Source organism: Silene latifolia, chromosome Y (assembly GCF_048544455.1).
Source record: "Silene latifolia isolate original U9 population chromosome Y, ASM4854445v1, whole genome shotgun sequence".
Lineage (NCBI taxonomy): Eukaryota > Viridiplantae > Streptophyta > Magnoliopsida > Caryophyllales > Caryophyllaceae > Silene > Silene latifolia.
In genome coordinates this window covers 460,146,762-460,169,011 of record NC_133538.1, presented here as the reverse complement: position 1 = coordinate 460,169,011, position 22,250 = coordinate 460,146,762, and the positions used below count along the sequence as shown (strand labels likewise).

General features: G+C 42.1%; 1 non-coding gene across 1 annotated transcript; it reads left to right on the top strand.

Moving 5' to 3' along the window:
* Positions 1-14,698: 14,698 nt before the first annotated feature.
* LOC141635782 (small nucleolar RNA R71) lies at positions 14,699-14,804 on the top strand. Its single transcript, XR_012540442.1, has one exon. It is a non-coding gene; the product is annotated as a small nucleolar RNA R71 (small nucleolar RNA).
* The last annotated feature ends 7,446 nt before the right edge of the window (positions 14,805-22,250 follow it).

The following is a 22,250-nucleotide window of genomic DNA, read 5'->3' as shown; positions in this document are numbered from 1 at the left end:
TAAAGGTACCTGAGCGTAAGCCTCTTCCCTCTCATCTTAAATATGCTTTCTTAGATTATACCGAGCAATATCCAGTCATTGTTAGTGCTAAACTTGATGATGATCAGCTGACTGCTTTGTTAGCCGTGCTTAAGAAAAACATGAAAGCTATGGGTTATGCTTTGGATGACATCAATGGGATTAGTCCCGATATTTGTATGCACAAGATTGAGCTGGAGGAAGATCACAAGCCTTGCAGACAGGGTCAGCGCCAACTGAACCAGAAGATGCAGGATGTTGTGATGGCTGAGGTAATGAAGCTGCTTGACGCATGTATAATCTATTCTATTGGTCATTCTAAGTGGGTGAGTCCAGTTCAGGTAGTTCCTAAGAAAGGAGGGACTACTGTGGTCAAGAAAGACAAAAACGAGTTAATACCTGATAGAGTAGTAACTGGCTGGCGGATGTGTATTGACTACAGACAGCTGAACGCCGCCCCAAAGAAATATCACTTTCCCCTTCCTTTCATTGATCAGATGGTAGAAAGGTTAGATTCCCATAAGTTTTTCTGTTATTTGGATGGGTACCCAGGGTTCTTTCAGATCCCTATTCATCCGGACGATCAAGAAAAGACTACCTTCACTTGTCCTTAGGGTGTTTTTGCTTATCGCAGGATGCCTTTTGGTTTGTGTAATGCCCCTGCTACCTTTCAAAGGTGAATGATGGGGATATTTTCTGAGTACATTGAGTCTATTATGGAAGTCTTTATGGACGATTTCAGTGTCTATGGAAGCGATTTTTCTAACTGTTTATCTAACCTTGATAAAGTGTTGCAGCGCTGCATTGAGGTTAATCTTGTGCTAAATTGGGAGAAGTGCCACTTTATGGTCAACCAGGGAGTTGTCTTAGGTCACTTAGTTTCTGACAGGGGTATAGAAGTTGACAAAGAAATAGTGGAAGTGATTCAGCAATTACCTCCTCCTGTTAATGTCAAGGGAGTGAGGAGTTTCCTTGGTAATGCTGGCTTTTATCTCCGGTTTATCAAGGACTTTTCAAAAATTGCTAAACCACTTACACAACTGCTGCTTAAGGATGCCCCTTTTGTATTTACTGATGAGTGTCTTTCTGCTTTTAACAGGTTAAAGCAGGCCTTGATTTCGACGGCGATTATATAGCCTCCCGACTGGGATTTGCCGTTTGAGATCATGTGTGATGCTAGTGACTATGAACTAGGAGCGGTGCTAGGCCAAAGGAAAGACAAAGCTTTAAATGCAATTTACTATGCGAGCCGAACTCTGGATGAGGCTCAAGTGAAGTACACCACCACTGAGAAAGAGCTGCTAGCTGTGGTATATGGGCTAGAAAAATTTCATTCTTATTTGATAGGGTCATAAGTTACAGTTTTTACTTACCATGCAGCGCTGAGACACCTTCTTGCTAAGAAGGAAGCTAAACCATGGCAGTTGAGATTGATACTCCTTCTTCAGAAGTTTGATTTGCAGATAAAAGATAAGAAAGGTACTGAGAACGTTGTAGCTGATCATCTATCAAGACTGTCACAGCAAGAGGGAGAAGATTCTTTACCTATTGATGATTCTTTTCCTGATGACTCTTTGTTTGCTGTTTTGTCTTCTATTATTAACCAAGATCCTTGGTATTCATATTTAGCTAACTACGTTGTCAGTGGAACGCTGCCGCATGACCTTTCTCATCAGCAGAGGAAGCGTTTTCAGTATAACACTAAGCAGTTTTGGGAGACCCTTATTTATTTAAGGAGTGTGCAGACAGTCTCTACAGATGGTGTATTTCGCAGTGGGAGACCAAAGTGATCTTGGAAGGCTGTCACTCATCCTCCTATGGTGGTCACCACGGTCCATCTCTTACCGTGGCTAAGGTACTTGAGTCTGGTTTCTACTGGGCCACTTTGTTTGCTGATGCTAAAGCTTTTGTTTCAGCTTGTGATGCTTGCCAACGCTCTGGGAACATTTCAAAGAGACATGAGATGCCGCAGAATGGTATCCTAGAGGTCGAGGTTTTCGATGTCTGGGGCATCGATTTCCAAGGACCGTTCCCATCTAGTAAATGTAACAGGTATATCTTAGTAGCTGTTGATTATGTGTCTAAGTGGGTGGAGGCAACTGCTTCACCCATTGTGATGCCAAGACCGTGATTAAATGTTTAAAAAGATTATATTTCCCCGATTTGGTGTCCCTAGGATCGTCATTAGTGATGGGGGGAATGCACTTTAAGGAAAAGAAACTAACTTCCATTTTGTCTAAGGTTGGTGTTCAGCACCGGCGTGGTTTGGGGTATCATCCCCAAACTAGTGGTCAAGTTGAGGTCTCTAATCGCGAGATTAAAGAGAACTTAGCTAAAGTAGTTTCTAAATCACGGAAGGACTAGAGTCTTAAACTGGAGGACACATTATGGGCTTATAGGACTGCCTTCGCCGATTGGTGCATCACCTTATCGGTTAGTTTATGGGAAGTCATGTCATTTACCTGTTTAGTTAGAATGTAAAGCTTGGTGGGCAATTCATGAACGTAACTTTGATCCTAATTTGTGTGGTTAGAACCGTCTCTTGCAGCTAGATGAACTGGAGGAGTTTAGGCTCAATGCCTATGATAGCTCCCGCATTTACAAAGAAAAGACGAAAAGATGGCATGACAAAAGGATCTTACTTCGAGAATTTCATGTCGGGTAGAAGGTGTTGCTGTTTAATGCCCGACTGCGATTATTTCCTGGTAAGCTGAAGTCCACGTGGAGTGGCCCTTATACAGTGACAGCCGTCACTAAATTTGGGTCTGTTGAGCTAGAAGGTTCCGAGGGAAATAGGTTCAAGGTGAATCGGCAATATGTGAAGCATTACCACGAAGCAAATGATGTAGACAACCGTGTTGAAGTCTTGTACTTTGACGAGCTTGATGAGCCAGTTAGTTGAAGCCAGAAAGGTAGTGCGGGACCTCTTAAACCTGAGCTTTTCAGGAGGCAACCCGGACTGTTTTTTCTTTCCTTTTTTTAGCTGTGTGTTGAACTTTGAATGTTGAACTATGCGTCTCTCGTATTTCCTATACTTCTTTTGTATGTTTTGCAGGTGTTGTAGCTCGATCGAGTGGTTTTTATACTAGATCGACTACTTTTGCTAAAAAATTTACTCGATCGAGCCTCTGCTTTCCTCGATCGATATACTGAAAAACCGTTTCTCTTGATCGAGTAACCTATCTTCTCGATCGAGTCCTTTTGACATCAGATGTTCTCAATCGAACTACTCTGATCTGTTCGATCGAGCAGTTACGTGGTCCAGCTGCTATTTTACGTCCGTTGAGCTGTTCCGTGGCTAGCCATGACCTCCCATGTTCATGGTCGGTTTGGGGAGGTTCCTGCCTACGCTGTCTTGTAAGTTTTTTGACTCCCGCTATCCTTTTCTCCTTAGTTTGCATTTCTTTCCCTATTTTTGGTACAATGAGGGCAATGTACGGTTTGGTTTGGGGAGGTATGCATCCATATCTATGTCTGCATGTTTACTTGCATTTTCGTTTGCACGTTTATCCATTTTTTGCATGCATCGTTGTTTTTATTTCAAAATTGCAACAAAATTCAAAAAAAAATTCACGTTTATTTAGAGTCGGAACGTTTGAGCTTTGACGCTACATTGAGTCTTTACCCTTGCCCTGCAGGTTCTTAACACTTTGTTGGCATGGTAATGTGCATAATCTACAAGTTTTTGTTTCTCTCTTATCTGAACGAGTAGACTTGACTCATTTATTGGCAAACTACATTACATTCTGAGGTTAGAGCTTAATAAACTGGTGACATTCATGACCGATTTCATGTAGGATGTGAGTAGTACTCTCTATAAGGCGTGTAACATCAATTTGCATAAGCATGAATTTAGTCTTCTTAATACCTGTATGCATTCGGTCTGTGGATGGTGACACATGTTACGAGAGGCAGTTCCCTTTTATTTCATTCTACCCATGAGCCTCACATAGCCAAATTGCCTTCCTTGTCCTGTTTAGCTACATTCTATAATTATGCCTACCCTAGCCGAGCTAGTAATCAGTAGCTAATGGGAATGTTTCATTGTGGTTTGGTTGTATATCCGTTTTTAGAAGTTGGTGAAAAATGTTGAAGGGAATGGAAAGAAGAAAAACACGAAAAGAAAAATTGTGTGGAAAAGAAAAATATTAGAAAAAGAAAAAAAAAAGAAAAATTATGAAAAATCAAAAGCTGAAGTTTAATAAGTTTTGATTTTCTGTCCCATGTTCCATAGATATCTTATGGGGAGTTAAAAATTTACGGTGTTTGGTGAGTTGAGTGCATCCATTTTGCACTGGTTTGTATTGATTTATTGAGTTTGAAGTTGGGATATATCTCCAGTTTGGACCCGTTGTTGCTAGCTTGGCTGCTAACTCCACATATCCAAATTCATCTTAGCCCCTTCTTACCCAGTACCTCACGTACCCAAATATAAGTCATTGGCATGTGTCTTGGTCATTTGTTGGTCGGAATGCATATGTAAGGTTGTAGAGATTTTGTTCATGTTAAACTGCAAGCATGCCCTTATAGGTCGAGTTAGGTGAGTGTCTTTACTTCTTTCTATCTTTCACTTATATACTCACCATGTGCCTAATTTGAGTGATGAGCGACCCGTGAGAGTCCGATATCTATGAGTCTCGCAAGGTCGACGGTTCAGTAAGTTTGAGACATTGATTTAATTCGTTTGCACTTATCATTTGCCACTTTGTTAGTTGTTGCATTAAACTGGTTTGGGTGGCTGATTTGTAGACAATGAGTTGGTCCCGTTCCACTAGTTGTTCTTAGTTGCATTCATAGTTTGCTTGGGGACAAGCAAATGTTTGGTTTGGGGAGATTTGATGCGTATATTTTATATAGGGTTTTTACCTCATTTTTACACGCATTTATGTAGTATTTATGCAACATCTAGCTACAAATATCCCCGAATAGTCTACTTTGGTTTGTCTTGTGTAAATTGCAGGCACATACCAGAAGGAAGATAAACCGAGTCTAAACTTGTCTCATTTGCATGCATTTTTGGGGAATACGGAATCGGGCTTGGAATCTATCACTTAAAAGATGCGTGAGCTGACTTCGGAAGGTGTCAAGAAGTCCTACGTGCTAATATAGCTCGATTGACCACCTATTAGTCGATCGAATGCTTTATCCTTTGAAGATTCACTCAGTCGAGTTGTTTTGATGCTCGATCGAGAGGGCTGATACAAGAAGTACTCGATCGAACCCAAATTCTGTTCGATCGAGAGGAATCGCTATTTTATGTCCTCGATCGAGTGGTTTTATTCTACTCGATCGAGAGGTTTTACATTGTATACGTGTTTTTGCCTTATTTCGAGTGGGCTTTGTAATTAGGATTTAATTAGGTTAAGTAATACGTGATACTACTAATTCCAGAGGAATTAGACTACGACATCTCTCTTCCTCTTTACACTCTCTGATTCTCTTACATTAGAACTATTGCTTGGAGTGAAACTTGTAATCGGTATCTCTTCCTTTAATTTTAATCTTAATCTTTTGCTTCTCTTTAATTCTTTCTCTCTTTATTTGCATTTGTTATCATTAATCTCTTATTGCTTGTTATGATGCTTAATTTCTCTTGTTTATGTATGATTATTGCCAATTCAATGAGAATGCATAGCTAATTTCCCTTGCTAAGACATAGAGGAGCCATGATTCTAAGGGAAATGTAAATTGAATTATTAGGTTTAATTCTAGTATAGTTTATGTTGTTAATCGCTACATTTAATTGTTTCTGCCTAATTGAGTCGACGCAATTAGTCATTAAACCGTAGTAAACCTTGACCTAGATCGGAAGATTGGAAAGGGTGAGACCTGTAGCGAACATTAGGGCACGTAGTGAGAGCGGAAGCTAAGCTATCTGTGCTTTAGGGCGAATTGAGACCGGAAGGAGATATTCACTGCCCCATAGACCGTACTTGCATTGACCTGAGACCTAGACTGCATGACTAAAGAATCATGGTGAACCGACTGTCTTAGCTGTTTGACAGGGTTGTCGTGTACCTATCAAAAATAAACTAACTATATAGCTAGGGAAGTCAGGTCGATCTCCTCAGGGAGGCAAGATATCTGTAAAAGTCCGTCTATTTTGTCACAAATGGGGAGGGGGGGGGGGGTTTAAATTGGAATTGGTTTTCTAAACTAAAAGCTTAAAGGAAAGAGAAGCAGAGAAAAGAGCAGTAAAGGCAGAGAAATAGAATTGAACTATCTAATAGAGAAGGGACATGTCAGGATTTCGGTTCACTATGGTAGTCCAGTGAATCAACTGTAAACAACTTAGCCAAATTAATGCGAGACGGATATGGATAGGTCCTTTCGGTCCACTTTCTACCCTAAACTTCCACTAACTTAACTTCCGTCCTCGTCAGGGTAGTCTACTGTTCATAGTAGGCCTATTTAGTCCAATCTTTCGATCCAGGATTAAATTTAGCCAGATTAAAGGGGGACTCAGAAGCGTGCACTCAACTAAGTCGGTAAAATACAGTTAAATTGCTATGGTGATAGAATCTCACAATTAATACATCTAACCTATTTACTACATCGTCACATTTCTACCATAGATCCGCTAATCCCAACATGAAATAGATTTAGCTACTCATATTGCTATTAATAGTTTCAAAACTAACAGCAGATAAATAACAAGCATTCAACATATTAAAACGATAATCAAATTGCATAAAAAGTAAATTAGGGCAGAAATTAAATAAAGCAAAACAAAGAATTAAAGCAATGAAGTAAAGATTATTATTAAGAAAGGAGAAAGAGATTACAATCGTGAGAATCCGGCGTAAGAACACACAAATCCGAGCGAAATAATCCCGAAGGCAAAGTTACAGTGAAGTATGAAAATGATAGATGAAAAACTGAGAAAAAGTGTCGATGATAAGATTCAAGATAGCTAATGACCTAGTAAAGTTGCGTTTAAATAGAAAATAAACTAAGTCCAAAAGCTAAACCAAGCTTACGGGCTAATTAAAGCCCACGCCAGACCAAACCACTCGATCGAGTAGAATAAATCCACTCGATCGAGCAAAACTCCAGAAAATCTACTCGATCGAGTAGAATAGTTACTCGATCGAGTAACCTCTCTTTTCAGCACTTCTTGATCGAGTATAAAAGTGCTCGATCGATCAACCAATGACGTAGAAACCATTCGATCGAGTAATAAAACCACTCGATCGAATGTTCTTCCTTCAAATCAGCTTAGACTCGTTCCCGACTGCCTCGTAAACCGTGCCTTCACGCATCCCAACGCAGAAACTCACTTCAGAAAATCCCGTCTCCTCAAAATGCATGCAAAAAGGACGAAAAATGGTACGATTCCACTACTTTCGCGTTCATTTCTACAAAACGGACAAAACGAACCAAAGTAGCCAATTCGGGGGCAAAATACTATATAAACAGTACAAGAATGCTTGGAAATACGTGCTAAAATAGTCTAAAAAGACTATACAATATGCACGTATCAAATCTCCCTAAACCGAACCTTTACTCGTCCTCGAGTAAACTAAAATGCAACTAATGGAACGGAAATGAAAACTCAAAGCTAGCTTAACTTGTCTACTTGAACCAATTTAATGCAACAAAGATTAACAATCATAGCTAAGCAGTCAATACGCAAATGAGTTATAAGCTGTTCAGAAATATAGTCAACCTATCGACCTTGCAAGACCAACAAAATCGGACTCTCTCGTGGTCACTCTTCTCTCATGAAGCAAAGGGTGAATGTTATATGTAAAAGAGAGAAGGAAAGACAGTCACTCACCTAACTGCGACCTACATAGGATGCATGCAACAAAAATGAAAGACAATTCAAGTACTAATGCACACACTCCAACAAATAATGTCCATCACAACCGAGGTCTTACAAATAATATGGGAAAAGTGAGGTTCAGGTGAGAAAAGGCAAAACAAGTTATGGTAATGAGGAGGTAAAAGCGTCAAGCTAGTTCCTAACAGGACCATATAAAACCATCCGAATCTCAACTGACTGAAAAATAAAGTACAAGTGCCCTTCGTTTGGCACACATCTCACTAATCTCATACACAATCTCCTCAAAAATATAGAATAAGAGTGGAGGAGTTAGACGGTCACAAACTTTCCTTTTTTAACACCGTCTAAATGAAACAAACGATATAGATCAATTATTTTTCTCACTTTTTCCACGTGAATCACATTTTTCATTCATTTTTATTCTTTTTCTTTTTTTTCTTCACGTTTTCTTCTTTTTTTTCTTTTTTCAATTTTTTTTTCTTTTTTTTTCTCCTTCCTCTATTTACACCAACTCCATACAAAAAGATACGGGGCAAACTGCAGGCGGAAAATCATACCACAAAAGACATACTAAACTAGCTTGACTAGGCAGGCTCAGTTTTGGGATGTAGCTAATGGGTCAAAAAGGCAGGTTTTGGCTTAAGTGGAGCTAAATGGGTGAAAAATATAAGGAAAAGGGAAAATTTGCAAGCACCTCCATGCATGTGACACCAACCACAAGCCCGAATGTGTGCATTTGACAAGAAACTGAATGTCATAAAAGTGCAAAAATGATGAACATGCTATGCAAGGAGTACTACTCTCAATTCCTAATGAACTGGTCATGAATGTCACCAGTTATGGGCTCTAAAACTCAGAATTTATGGAGTAGCTTGCCAATTTATCAGGTCAAGTCTAAACAGTCAGCTATATTTGAACAGAAACTCGTAGACTATGCGTATGACAAAGCTAATAACTATCAACAGAAGTGTAGGGCTCAAGTAAAAATGACAAGTTATAGTGCAGTTTCATCACGGAAATCTATCGTTCCGACTCAACCTATATGCAAAAATAAACGTGAAAATTTTTGAATTTTTGAAATTTTCTAATTTTTTTTTTGAAATAAATAAACAATGCAAGCTGAAATAGATAAACGTGAATGCAAAACAAATGCAAATGCAGACTCAAAAGGATGCAATACCCTCCCCAAACCAATACGGACAACGCCCTCGTTGTCCTCCAGCATACACCAGCAGATATATACAGGGGAACGGGAATATACAACCAATAAAAAAAATGAAAAATAGAATAAAAAGGAGACAAAAATAAAAGAGTGAGATGTACATACAAAACACGAACTTCCCCAAACCAGCCAGAAAACTGGGGAAGTGAGTAGACCAGTAGCTACTCGTCAGCCTCCTCGGTCGCTGTCGCGCACGTCCTCTACCCTCACTGTATAGTCCGGGTCCACCTCCCGCTCTCTCCTCCTCCTCTTCTCAGCTCAAGCTCTCTCCGCTGCCACCTCCGGGTCCTCGTCCTCCTCCTCCTCCTCAGCAGACTCCGGGTACCCCTCAGCTGGGTACCGGTAAAAGGAAGGGTGTGGCCAACCCTCTGGGATCGGACGGTGTCGACTCAAGTGGTAATCGTATAGAGGGAACAAAGTCAAGGCTAAGTCCCGCTCCATACGAGCCTGTCTCTCTGCAATCTCAACTAACAAACCGTCACGGCGCCCCTGGTCCATGACCAAGGACGCCTCAAAGGGTGGTGGAGGTACAAAATTAGCCGGTAGGACCGGCTGTGTCTGTGTCTGGTCGGTGGGTGCAAGAGTAGGAGTGGAGATAGGGATCGGGGTAGGTGTAGGAGTGGCCGTGGAAGGCTGGCCGCTCCCAGAAGGTGTGGACCCCTCTCCAGTCTCAAGTCTACGCTGCTTCTTAGAGGCGGGTAAAGTAGTAGGTGGTCGGAGTGAAAGGTGGTATTCAGGTAGAGGTGGCAGTCGGGCGCCCCTAGCGACAGTAGGCAAAGGGGCTAGACGGGGGAGAGTGTTACAAGGTAACTCCACAGACAAGGAACCGTCTATCTTCGATGTCTGGTAGTCTGTGGTCAGCCAATGCTGAGAGTGCATTGCGGCCAGGCTTAAATACCTCTCTCCCGGGAGGTACGGTAGGTCACGAGGCTAGACAGGGAAAAGGGAACGGGCAAGAATGGTGGCCATGCCACCGCTGGCAATAGATCCCGTGACCTTCACCCCCTGGGCCTGGAAGTACTGGGCGGTCAGATAGGCGATGTTGAGGGTAAAAGGACCCTCGCAGTCAATGTTCAGGTAACCGCCTAAGATGGAGAGCTCGTTGTTGTTGATGTTGTTTGGCTCCTTTCGGCCAAAAATAGTGCTCCCCATCAGTCTAAGAAAGTAACGAGCAGGGGGAAGGTGGACCTGTGCGAGCTTTCGCTCGGGAAAGGTGGTCTGGGCCAAGGTCCGCCAAAGCTGACAAACGACCCTCCTAGGGGCGGTAGCGTCGCCCGCAGAGGAAAGTCCAAGTCTACTACCAAACTCCCCCAAAGTCATCGAAAAAGTCCGGTTGAACAACCGGAAAGACCCAGAAGAACTAGTGGGGGCAGCTTCGTGTGCCCCGGAGGAGAAGGTGAAGGAGCTGAGAAACTCAAGACTCAGCTCCAGAAAGGTACGACCACTCATAGTAATGAGTCCGGCCATCCCCGTGCCCCGTAAAAGCTCACAAACTGACTCGTAGATGCCGAGTCTCTCAAGTGCCAGTTTTTCTAAGAACCGGGTAGTTAAAAACTCACAGCCAAGGAGGTTATAAAACCTCGAACGATGTACACCGTTAACGAAAATTACCTGCGGGTAGTCGGAGTGAGAGTCGAGGGAGTTGTCCCCTCAAGCATTGACCGTGCCAGAAGGAGCAACAGAAGTAGAAGTGCTAGGAGATGGCGTAGAACGGGAACATCCACGACCTCGGCCCCGGCCTCTAGCACCCAAAGTAGAAGCCCGTGCAGTGACGGTGTGAGGAACTAGAGCTGCTCTAAAGGCAGCTGCCGCAGCAGGTGAGTCCGTCGCGGTGGAAGTAGAAGCCGTGGCTGCTGTGACCACCACCGAAGAAGAAAGACTAGTAGTAGTGCTAGCAGTGGTGGTGGCTGTAACTGAAGTGGCAGCCAAAACAGAGCTAGCAGCAGTGCTAGCAGGTGTAAAAACTTTACCGGAAACTGAAACTAAGAACACAGAAGTGCTGGCCGGTGTGAAGACGGTAGTAACAGCAGGGACTACCGTCTCAGACAGAGACAAAGACGGACTGGCAGAAGAGCTCGACGAAGGCATCGAGCTAGAATCCATCCTGAATAAATAGGTCAGGGGAATTGATAAGAATAACAGCTATACAGCATGAAAATCAGCATGAAAATGGCATGAAAATTCCCCTAACCAGTCGAAGAATTCGACTTACAGCACAAAAATTCCCAACTTTCCTCAAAAATTTCAAATAACAGTGGGTAAGCAGCGATAGGGGCGGGGTAGCAGGCATCAATGGCATGAAATTAAGCAACAATCGAAGCAATTAAGCATGTGACAGCAGCAAAGACCAATCTTAAAGTCGAAAATTTTGACTGTACTGAACCCGTATCGCAAATTTCTCGCTAAAATCGAATTTAAACAAGTAAATATCAATGAGGCATGGGAATAGATCATCAAGCAACATAAAAAGGGCAAGCAATGACAGTTATAGTCGAAAAACTCGACTAAGCAAGGGATTTCGAAACCCTAACCTAATTCACCTCATAAAAATGTGAAATTAGTGAAATTAAAATGCAAAGAGGTGTAGGAGACACTTACTTGATGAGAATGAACCTACAAATTGCAATTAATCTTCGAACAACAAGCAAAAATGGCGATTTTTTTGATCGAAAAAACCGCAAACGCTAATCCCACTAATAAACTGTGTAAAACAGCAGAAATCAAGGGGAAAACAGAGGGCTTTGAACGATTAATTAATAAAGAGCAAAATGTAGGTGACGGATTTGGTAAAAGGGCAAGAAAAATGGAGGAATTTGGGGTTTTTTATCGCAAAAGGGAAGAGTGTCGAAAATATTAGGGGAAAATGAAATAAGAAACAAAAATAAGGAAGGTAAAGAAAAACTCCCTGCATGTCTCTTGCAATTTCACTCGATCGAGTGGTTTATAATTGCTCGATCAAGGACTTTTTATATTCAACTACTCGATCGAGTAAATATTTACTCGATTGAGAACTCCCCTTTTCAGCTTTACTCGATCGCTAAAATGGAATCACTCGATCGACCATATTTCACTCGATCGAGTACAAAAAGTACTCGATCGAGCTCTTTTCCTCGTGTAAGCTCTTGAATTCGTCATTCTTCCTTTGAATTTGCGTAAAATTCCCCAAACCTGCATAAAAACACTTGCAACAATATCCCAAAATACCAAATACGCAAAAGAACAGTCTATAGTCTCTAATATACGCTAAAAAAAATGTCTAAATTCTAAATGTCCTAATTAAAAGTAATAAAAGAAGTTCAACGGAAAATTTAAAAATTGTTTTTACAAATTGGTACACGGGTCATTTCCCCGCTCACTTCCCAAGGCAATTCAGTAGCCCCTCGGAGGGCTCCTAACTGGAGGACGTCATCTCAGCAACATTGATCGTCCTCTTCAGCTTCCATGAGCTTGAAATTAATTCATTAGGAGGAGAATAGTTGACGTCCACATATGCGCAAACGTTTCTCACCCTTGCTCCTTTCTCACTGGCTGTAACATTGTCACTCCCACCTTGACTGACATTAATTGCAAAACACCCCTTGACAGCTTCTGCATTATTTTCATCCGTACCTGCAGTAAGGAAAGCAGACGAAGTTTCCTCCTTTTTTCTCTCAACCTGAGGCGGAGGGGTCACAATAGCAGCACAATGCTCCAAATTTTCATTTGGAGTGTCAATAGGAAAGTCAATAGAAGAGAGGGCATTGCAAGGCTGAGCTTGCATGGGAGCCCTCCGGAACTTAGACTGATGGAATATCAGCTCCTTGTCCCCAACCTGAAAAGTCAATGTCTTGCCCCCGACGTCAATTACTGCACGGGCAGTAAACAAAAATGGTCTCCCTAAAATAATAGGGGTATGGGCATCTTCGGGGATGTCAAGTACAACAAAGTCAACAGGAATAAAGAATCTCCCGATCTTAACAGGTATGTCTTCTATTACACCAAGTGGCCGTGATATGCTACGGTCGGCCATCTGAACAGTCATGTTTGTGCAATTAAACTTTGTCAAACCAAGTCTCTTGGCCAGAGACAACGGTAAGACACTCACGCTAGCGCCAAGATCGCATAACGCGTTATCAATCAAATGGGTACCAATGTGACACGGAATCAAAAAACTACCCGGGTCTGACTGTTTGGGTGGTAACTTATTCTGAACTAGGGACGTCCCTACCTCAGTCACAGCTACCGTCTCATGATCATGAATGTGCCTCTTACGCGATAAAATTTCTTTCATAAATTTAAGGTAAGAGGGTACCTGTGTCAGCAGTTCGGCGAATGGCACAGTGACCTGCAAGCTTCTAAGGATTTCGGCAAATTTTTCGAATTGTTGATTAGCTTTAGTACTCTGCAGACGCCTCGGGAAGGGAACTGTGATGGGTATCTCGAGTCCCTTGTTCCTCTCTTCCAACGTGTCAGCCGGATCAAGCTCCAAGTTCTTCAGACGCTTCTTTCCTCTCGAACAAGGTCTTTCAGGTGATTTCTCACTCGATCGAGCACTAGCAGGCTCTCGATCAAGCTGTTCCTTATCCATACTACTCGATCGACCAAAAATCTCATTCGATCGAGTAGTTTCTTCAACAAAGTCACTCGATCGAGCATAAATTTCACTCGATCGAGCAGTTCCCTTTTCCTGTTCACTCGATCGAGTAGAAATTCCACTCGATCGAGTACTTTCTTCAGCAATTTTAATCGATCGACCTCCACAAACTAGTCGATCGAGTACTTTCTTAGCCGTCAGCTCTTTTTCTGCACCAGAACACTGTTCATCAGCAGTTATAACCTTCCTCGAGTCTGATTTCAACACTTCCGGTTCCTCATATGAACGAGCGCTTCTCAAATTGATTAAATTTACCGTCTCATGTGGATTTTTGTCAGCTTGTGACGGTAAATGACCCGGTTTCCTTGCAGATTGGTTCGCGGCTAACTGGGCAACTTGAGTTTCAAGTGCCTTGATGGATGCATCTTTCTGCTGATCACTCAGCTGCCACTGCTTTGTAAAAGATTGCAACATAGTCTTTAGCTCACCTATATCACTCACCCCACCAGAAGATGATGCACCGTGATTGGGAGGAGGGAAGGAAGGAGGCTTCTGAAAGCCTTGTTGATTCTTATGTGGAGGAACATACGGTTGCTGCTGGTGCGGAGGAGGGGTAAGATTAAGCACATTTTGACTTGTCCACCTCAAATTGGGATGGACTGCCCCTTGGTTATTATAATAGGAACCCCCTCCTTGCCTATATTGTTGAAAGGCAAGGACCTGTTCGTTCTCTGTAAGACAGCCAATGGCAATATGGCCGGCGTTGCTACCACACCTCTCACATGTGACGGTCTCCCCTCTAGTAAGCAAATGGACCGTCTGAGGCTCCCCAGCAGAATGTAACTTCAACTTATCAAACCTAGAATTCATGGCTTCCAGCTGAGCCACAACCTGCTTATCGACTGCATGAACTGTTCTAATACCATCCCTCGAGTTTCCATACTCAGCACTGTGATTCGCCATCTCTTCAATAAGGGCCCATCCCTTATCATCGTCAATGTTCTCTTAGAATCTTCCGTTAGATGATGCATCAAGTATGGCTCTGTGATCATCATATAGCCCATTGTAGAACTGGTTAGACAGAAACCACGGATCGAAACCATAGTGAGGAATAAACCTCACTAACTTCTTGAAACGGGACCATGCTTCATATAAAGTTTCATCAGGTGCCTGCTTGAAACTTGTGATCTTTGCCCTGAGCTGATTGGTGCGCTGTGGAGGGAAATATCTCTTGTAAAAGGCAAGAGCAAGGGTCTCCCAGTTGGTAACCCCTGCGGCTGCGCGGTCCAAGTCAGTCAGTCACTCCCTGGCTGAGTCAGTCAAAGAAAAAGGAAACAGAAGCTCCTTAATCTTGTCTTGAGTTACCCCCTTTGTGGCGGGGATAGTAGAACAGTAGTCCGTAAAGACCTCCATGTGCTTCCTCGGGTTTTCACCTGCCACACCTTTATAGAGATTTCTCTCCGCCAGATTGATATAGGAAAGACAGATGTCAAATGTATTCCCATCCCCAGTCTGGAGATTGAAACCCTTTGGAATTGAGGCTGCTTTAGGCTCCGAGTGACTAGCAATGTTCGACATCTTTACTGGTTGATCGACAGAAATAGGAATGTATTCTACTAAAGACTGGTCTTCTGCGAAAAGAAAATGGTGAAGCTCTGGCTCGAAAGTACTCAAGTCTTCCTTTCGTGATTTTCTCTACAGACGGAGTCTATGCCTAAATAGTCTCTCTGGCTCTGAATCAGCTGCAACTAACTCAAACCTGTCTGACCTGGGCATAAACAACACTGAAATAAAATAAATAAGAACTGCCTCAAGGAATGAAAATTCCCTGAGACGGATAAAATAAACGAAACAAAGACAGATAGGGCAATTGCCTCCCCGGCAACGGCGCCAAAATTTGACAGGGCTGTCGTCTACCTATCAAAAATAAACTAACTAAACTAACTATATAGCTAGGGAAGTCAGGTCGATCTCCTCAGGGAGGCAAGATATCTATAAAAGTCCGTGTATTTGGTCACAAATGGGGAGGGGGGGGGTTGTTTAAATTGGAATTGGTTTTCTAAACTAAAAGCTTAAAGGAAAGAGAAGCAGAGAAAAGAGCAGTAAAGGCAGAGAAATAGAATTAAACTATCAAATAGAGAAGGGACATGTCAGGATTTCGGTTCACTACGGTAGTCCAGTGACTCAACTGTAAACAACTTAGCCAAATTAATGCGAGACGGATATGGAAAGGTCCTTCCGGTCCACTTTCTACCCTAAACTTCCACTAACTTAACTTCCGTCCTCGTCAGGGTAGTCTACTGTTCATAGCAGGCCTATTTAGTCCAATCTTCCGATCCAAGATTAAATTTAGCCAGATTAAAGGGTGACTCAGAAGCGTGCACTCAACTAAGTCGGTAAAATACAGTTAAATTGCTATGGTGACAGAATCTCACAATTAATTCATCTAACCTATTTACTACATCGTCACATTTCTACCGTAGATCCCCTAATCCCAACATGAAATAGATTTAGCTACTCATATTGCTATTAATACTATTAAAGCTAACAACAGATAAATAACCAGCATTCAACATATTAAAACGATAATCAAATTGCATAAAAACTAAATTAGGGCATAAATTAAATAAAGCAAAACAAAGAATTAAAGCAATGAAGTAAAGATTATTATTAAGAAAGGAGAATGAGATTACAATCGTGAGAATCCGGCGTAAAGAACACACAAATCCGAGCGAAATAATCCCGAAGGCAAAGTTATAGTGAAGTATGAAAATGATAGATGAAAAACTGAGAAAAAGTGTCGATGATAAGATTCAAGATAGCTAATGACCTAGTAAAGTTGCGTTTAAATAGAAAATAAACTAAGTCCAAAAGCTAAAACAAGCTTACGGGCTAATTAAAGCCCACGCCAGACCAAACCACTCGATCGAGTAGAATAAATCAACTCGATCGAGCAAAACTCCAGAAAATCTACTCGATCGAGTAGAATAGTTACTCGATCGAGTAACCTCTCTTTTCAGCACTTCTTGATCGAGTATAAAAGTGCTCGATCTATCAACCAATGACGTAGAAACCATTCGATCGAGTAATAAAACCACTCGATCGAATGTTCTTCCTTCAAATCAGCTTAGACTCGTGCCCGACTGCCTCGTAAACCGTGCCTTCACGCATCCCAATGCAGAAACTCACTCCAGAAAATCCCGTCTCTTCAAAATGCATGCAAAAGGGACGAAAAATGGTACGATTCCACTACTTTCGCGTTCATTTCTACAAAACGGACAAAACGAACCAAAGTAGCCAATTCTGGAGCAAAATACTATATAAACATTACAAGAATGCATGGAAATACGTGCTAAAATAGGCTAAAAAGACTATACAATATGCACGTATCACTGTTCTCTGTCTGTTTGCTTAATATTTACTCCTTTGTCTTTTCTCCCTTTCTTGATCTCATTAGATTAGAATAACCCTTTTAACCCCCCAGAATTGGTTACCTAGACGGACTTAATAAGGCTGACATTTTCCTATCTCCCTGTGGAGATCGACCCTACTTGCTGCTAAGTTCTGTTAGTTGTATCTAGGTATTTATTTTTGGTACTAAATGACGGTATCAAATCACAGTAAACCTTGACCTAGATCGGAAGATTGGAAAGGGTGAGACTCATAGCGAACATTAGGGCACTTTAGTGAGGGCGGAAGCTAAGCTATTTGTGTTTTAAGGCGAATTGAGACCGGAAGGAGATATTCACTGCCCAATAAATCATACCCGCATTGACCTGAGACCTAAATTGCATGACTAGAGAATCATGGTGAACCGACTGGTGATGCCCGGTAATGGTTGAGAGATTTAGACAGGGAAGCTGCCAGTGTAACTGACTGGAATTCCCTTGCCTTAGCCTTTTACAGACGATATTTCCCACCACAGCTTGAGAGTTCAAATTACTGCATTTGAGCAACTACCTACTGAATACTTGAACGGGGCTTGGACTAGGTTCAAGAAGCTCGTCCGATCTGTACCTCATCATGGCTTTAAGCGATGGTTCCTATGCACCCAATTCTACAATGGGCTGTATCCGGATCAGAGAGCTATTCTTGATAATGCAGCCAAGGGGAGGTTCCAGAAAAATGTAGAGGATGATAAAGGGTGGCATCTGATACCGTCGTTTTGTATCAAAATTAAATTTATAATTCCAAACTAAAACTATAGCTAGTGATAGTAAGGGTCGAACCACAGAGAGACAAGGTTGATTTTGTTTGCTATTTTTCAGTCTATAAAAGTAACAATTAATTGAGGGGTTTTGAGATTGATTGACTAAATTGACTAATTGCTAAAATGAATTTTCTCAACAAGATAAAAGGAAGATCGGGAACTTCGGTTCACCATGGCAAGGTCAGGCCAGTAAAGTAGCAGAGGTCTTATAATACGGTCTCAGGGAATACAAGCTGGCCTTTCGATCGATGCTTAAACAACCTTACGGTCTATCAATTCCCTAGAATTTCTCAAAGCTTTCGCTCAAGAGAAATTGCAAATCTAACGATAATTCAAATTACTAATCTTTCAATCTAGCAAAAAGGTTTATCAAAGACAACAAGACCAACACGGAAGGGTTCATACTACAAAACAATCCTAATTTACGCCATGGCTCACCTAGTTCCCAATCAATGAAATTACCTACGCATAATTAAAACTAAACTAACTTCAAAATTAATAGCAAATGATAAATTTGACATAATTGAATTGAACTAAAAAACAAAAGGTAAGAGCTCAATTGCTGAAATTAAATTGATGAAAGCAAGAATTGAAACAACAAGGAATTAAGGAAGAAAGAATTCACATAAAAAATTACTAATTGAATTAATGAACAAAGTATCGAATTCCCAGTTTTCTGTTCCCCAAAGCTCGATCTAAAAACTGAGTTCTTCAATAATAAAAAGCATAACCTAATAATTGCCGCGTTCTACTGATAAAAGATGCCAAAAGTTAATTACAAGTTGGGCTTTTAAAAGTCTAACACGAAGAAATAAATCTCAGCTCGAAGACTGGTCGATCGACCGGTCAGTATGGTCGATCGACCGGTAAATGCAGAACAGCAGCTTCGCTTGACTTCAACGGTCGATCGACTGAAAGGAGTGGTCGATCGACTGGTGGTGCTGTGCAGTAGCTCTTCCTCTCTTCAATTCAGCTCTTCAATTCTTTGCACGCATCCCAAGGTGGGTGAATCCAGACTTCCTTCTTCCAATCTTCCCTGAAGTTGCCTCCGGAGGACGATTTAGGCTTGATTTAGCTTACTTCCACTCATTCCTACAATAAATCATATAAAATGCAAAGTAAACCGTTTCGGGAGAAATAGTAGCTTAAGGCTAACAAATACGCATGGAAATACGTGCCAAAACCGCAGATAAAGTGTATAGAATATGCACGTATCAAATCTTCCCAAACCAAACCTTGCTTGTCCCCAAGCAAGCACTATGACCCATATAAAAACTAAATGGAAAGGAATATATCTCAGAGCTAGCTACAAGTCAATGCGAAACCGTTTAATGCGCATTATCAACTACTGCTAAGCTCAAATCAAGCGAACAAATTTATGCATATCATGGAATTAAATCGGGCGTTCGACCTTGCAAGACTCATAGATTCGGACTCTCCCGGGTCACTCTTCCTCAAAGAAAGCAAATGGTAAGATTATATGTAAAAGAGAGGAAAGAAAATACAGTCTCTCACCTAAACTGCGACCGACAATACATGTATGCTTGACTAGTATGAATAATGATTCTAACTACCGTACATACGCATAACCACCGTCAAGGACTATTACATGCCGAACTATTGCAAAATTTGGATATGTGAGGCTAAGTGGGAAAGAGGGGCAAAACAAGTATGGAATTGTGAAGGTAAGAGCCAAGCTAGTACCTAACGAACCATTAGAAACCGCGTCCCATACCTCCAACTCGAAATATAAACCATGCCTTTAATGACTAGGCAACACGATATCCCAAACAAACGCCTCCAATTCATGAAGTAGGCACATGAGGCGTGTTCTCTATTCAACCAAATCATTATTATTTTCAAATTCCTCTTTTTTTTCTTCTCTCTGTTTTTCTTTTTCATTTTTTTTTCTTTATGGAATGGGCAGTCGATCGACCAACATCACCAGTCGATCGACACCCTGTCACAACCAGTGCTCTCTGCCCAGGTATATGTCCTCACTTTTTTTTTCATTTTCTGAATTTTTCTTTCTTTCTATTTTCAGGCTGAAATATTCTCCTTCACTTCTCAAAAATACTCGCTCCAACATTACAAAAGCGAACCAAAACAGCTTAAATCGACAAATTCCTCTACTACTTCCTAGCTTGGCACAATGGTAGGCTAAGTATGGGATGTAGTTGAGGGCAACTGGCAGTTATGGCTTATAGTGGAGTTAATGGGGTAAAATGAGAAAGGGGAGGATGCAATAGTTCTCAAAACATGCAATACCGACCACAAACCAATGCGTATAGGCAATAAGCAATCAAAACTCACACACGTGCAAAACATGAAATGAAGGGAGTACTACTCTTAATCCTAAATTAACCGGTCATGAATGTCCCCAGTTATGAGCTCTATATCTCAGAAAGTATAAGTAGTTTGCCAAAAATAATGAGTCAAGTCTAATTACCCGAAATGAATTCCATAACAAAATTTGAAAAATCACTTTTAATTCTTGCTAAACAGCTGTGAAAAGGCAAGGAATGGCATATTTGACTAATAGTGCAAAATCATCATTAATAACTCCAATCCGACTCAACTATATGCAAAAGTAAACGTGATATTTTAGATTTTTATGAATTTTTCAATTTTTTTTTTTTTTAAGGAAGAAAAACAAATGCAAACAGAAATGCACTAAACATGTGACTGAAATGCAATAAAAAACAAATGCAGATGCAAAACAAAAGGCATATGCAAATACCCTCCCCAAACCAAAACGCACAATGCCCTCATTGTGCTCAGCAGAAAATCACCAGCAGAAATATGGGAGAATAAAAGCATAACAAAATAAAAGGAAACTAATGAAGAAGGATCGGAAACTCACAAGATACGACCTCCCCAAACCAGCCAAAAACGGGGAGGTCACCAGCATCTAATCACCACCGTCGTACTCCTCACCACTAGACTCATCGGACCCCGAGTCCCTCTCCTTGTCTGCCTCAGAAGCAGCGGCAGTGGCTCTCCTGGAAGTGGAGGCACCAGCAGTAGTAGTAGGAGGGGGTCTCCTGGCAGGCTGAGGGTAGCCGCCCACAGGGGGAACAAAGTAGGAAGGGTGAGTCCAAGCACCCTGTGGGAGCATCCCCCCCCCCGGGCTAACTCCTCGTAGACTGGGTACAGGGATAGAGCCGTGTCTAGCCCGTGCTGGTCAAAGCTCCTGCACAAATCACCCAGTACACGTGACATTGCCCTTTGGTCCATGACCGGAGAGACGACCAAAGGTGTGGGTGGTCGAAAAGTGGCCGGGTAGCCAGTGGGAGCAAGAGTGGAGGTAGAGGGTGCCTGTGAAGAGGAGGCACGGGCTCTCCTCGAAGTGCTAGCGGTGGTGGTGCCCGCCCTGATAGGGAGCCCGTAGCTAGGCAAGGCGGGCGAGCGCCCCGAACAGTGGTGAGGGGGGGGATGAGTGTAGCCAAGGACGGGGATGAGGTCACAGATGAAAGAATCGATCTTCCACCGTCTCTGGCTATCGACCCAATGGACAGCTCTTGCGTATGCAAGGTCCATAAAACGTAGGTCAGGGTCAATGGGGGCCTCCTCTCGAGGAAAAAGTAAAACTAGACGGTTGGCGATACGTGTCACCAACCCACCACAAGCAATAGTGGTCAAAGTGCCCTCACTAACAGTCTGAAAGTGAGCGGCATTCAATTAAGCGATATTATAGATACGGGCTGTCCGACTTTCAATGTTCAGATAACCCGCCAAGATAGACAGTTCGATGTTATTCACATTATTGGACTCTTTACGGCCAAAAATGGTATTAACCATTAGCAGTAGAAAATAACGAAGAGGGGGCAAATGGACGGAAGTGCCCGTCCTTTTAGGCCCGTGAAAGTCACTGATGCAAGACCACATGACTCGGTGAACATCAGAGGTATCCGAGGTTCTACCCTCGAAATAGAGACCCAAAAATCCAGCAAATTCGGCCAATGTCAGGGAGTAGTTGACATTAAATAGCCGAAAAGAAATGCAAGCTTTATTCGTGTTTGCCGCAAAAGAAACCGAGTCAAAAGCATAGGAAGAAAAGAACTCGAGGGTCAAAACGTAATATGCGAACTCAGCCATGTCCACAAGACCCGTCATACCTGTCCCATTTAGCGAGGACACAATCGACTCATGTGACCTAATTCCTCCAGAGTAGGTTTGTGAAGGAATCGGGTAGCTGTGACTTTCATTCTCGCAACAAAAAGGGAAAACTTAGCACGCTGAGTAGAATTAGCAAAGATAACCTGCGGATAGTCAGGTAGACTATCCATGGTAGCCTCTATCATCAGTGACGGTCCTCGTGGCCGCTTGGCAGCGCCTTGGGTCGACTGTCCCTCGTACATATGCTCCTTTCCTTTTGTCATCTTTGTTACCTGCAAACAACTCATTAGCAACAAGAATCCCCTAACAGTGTCAATTT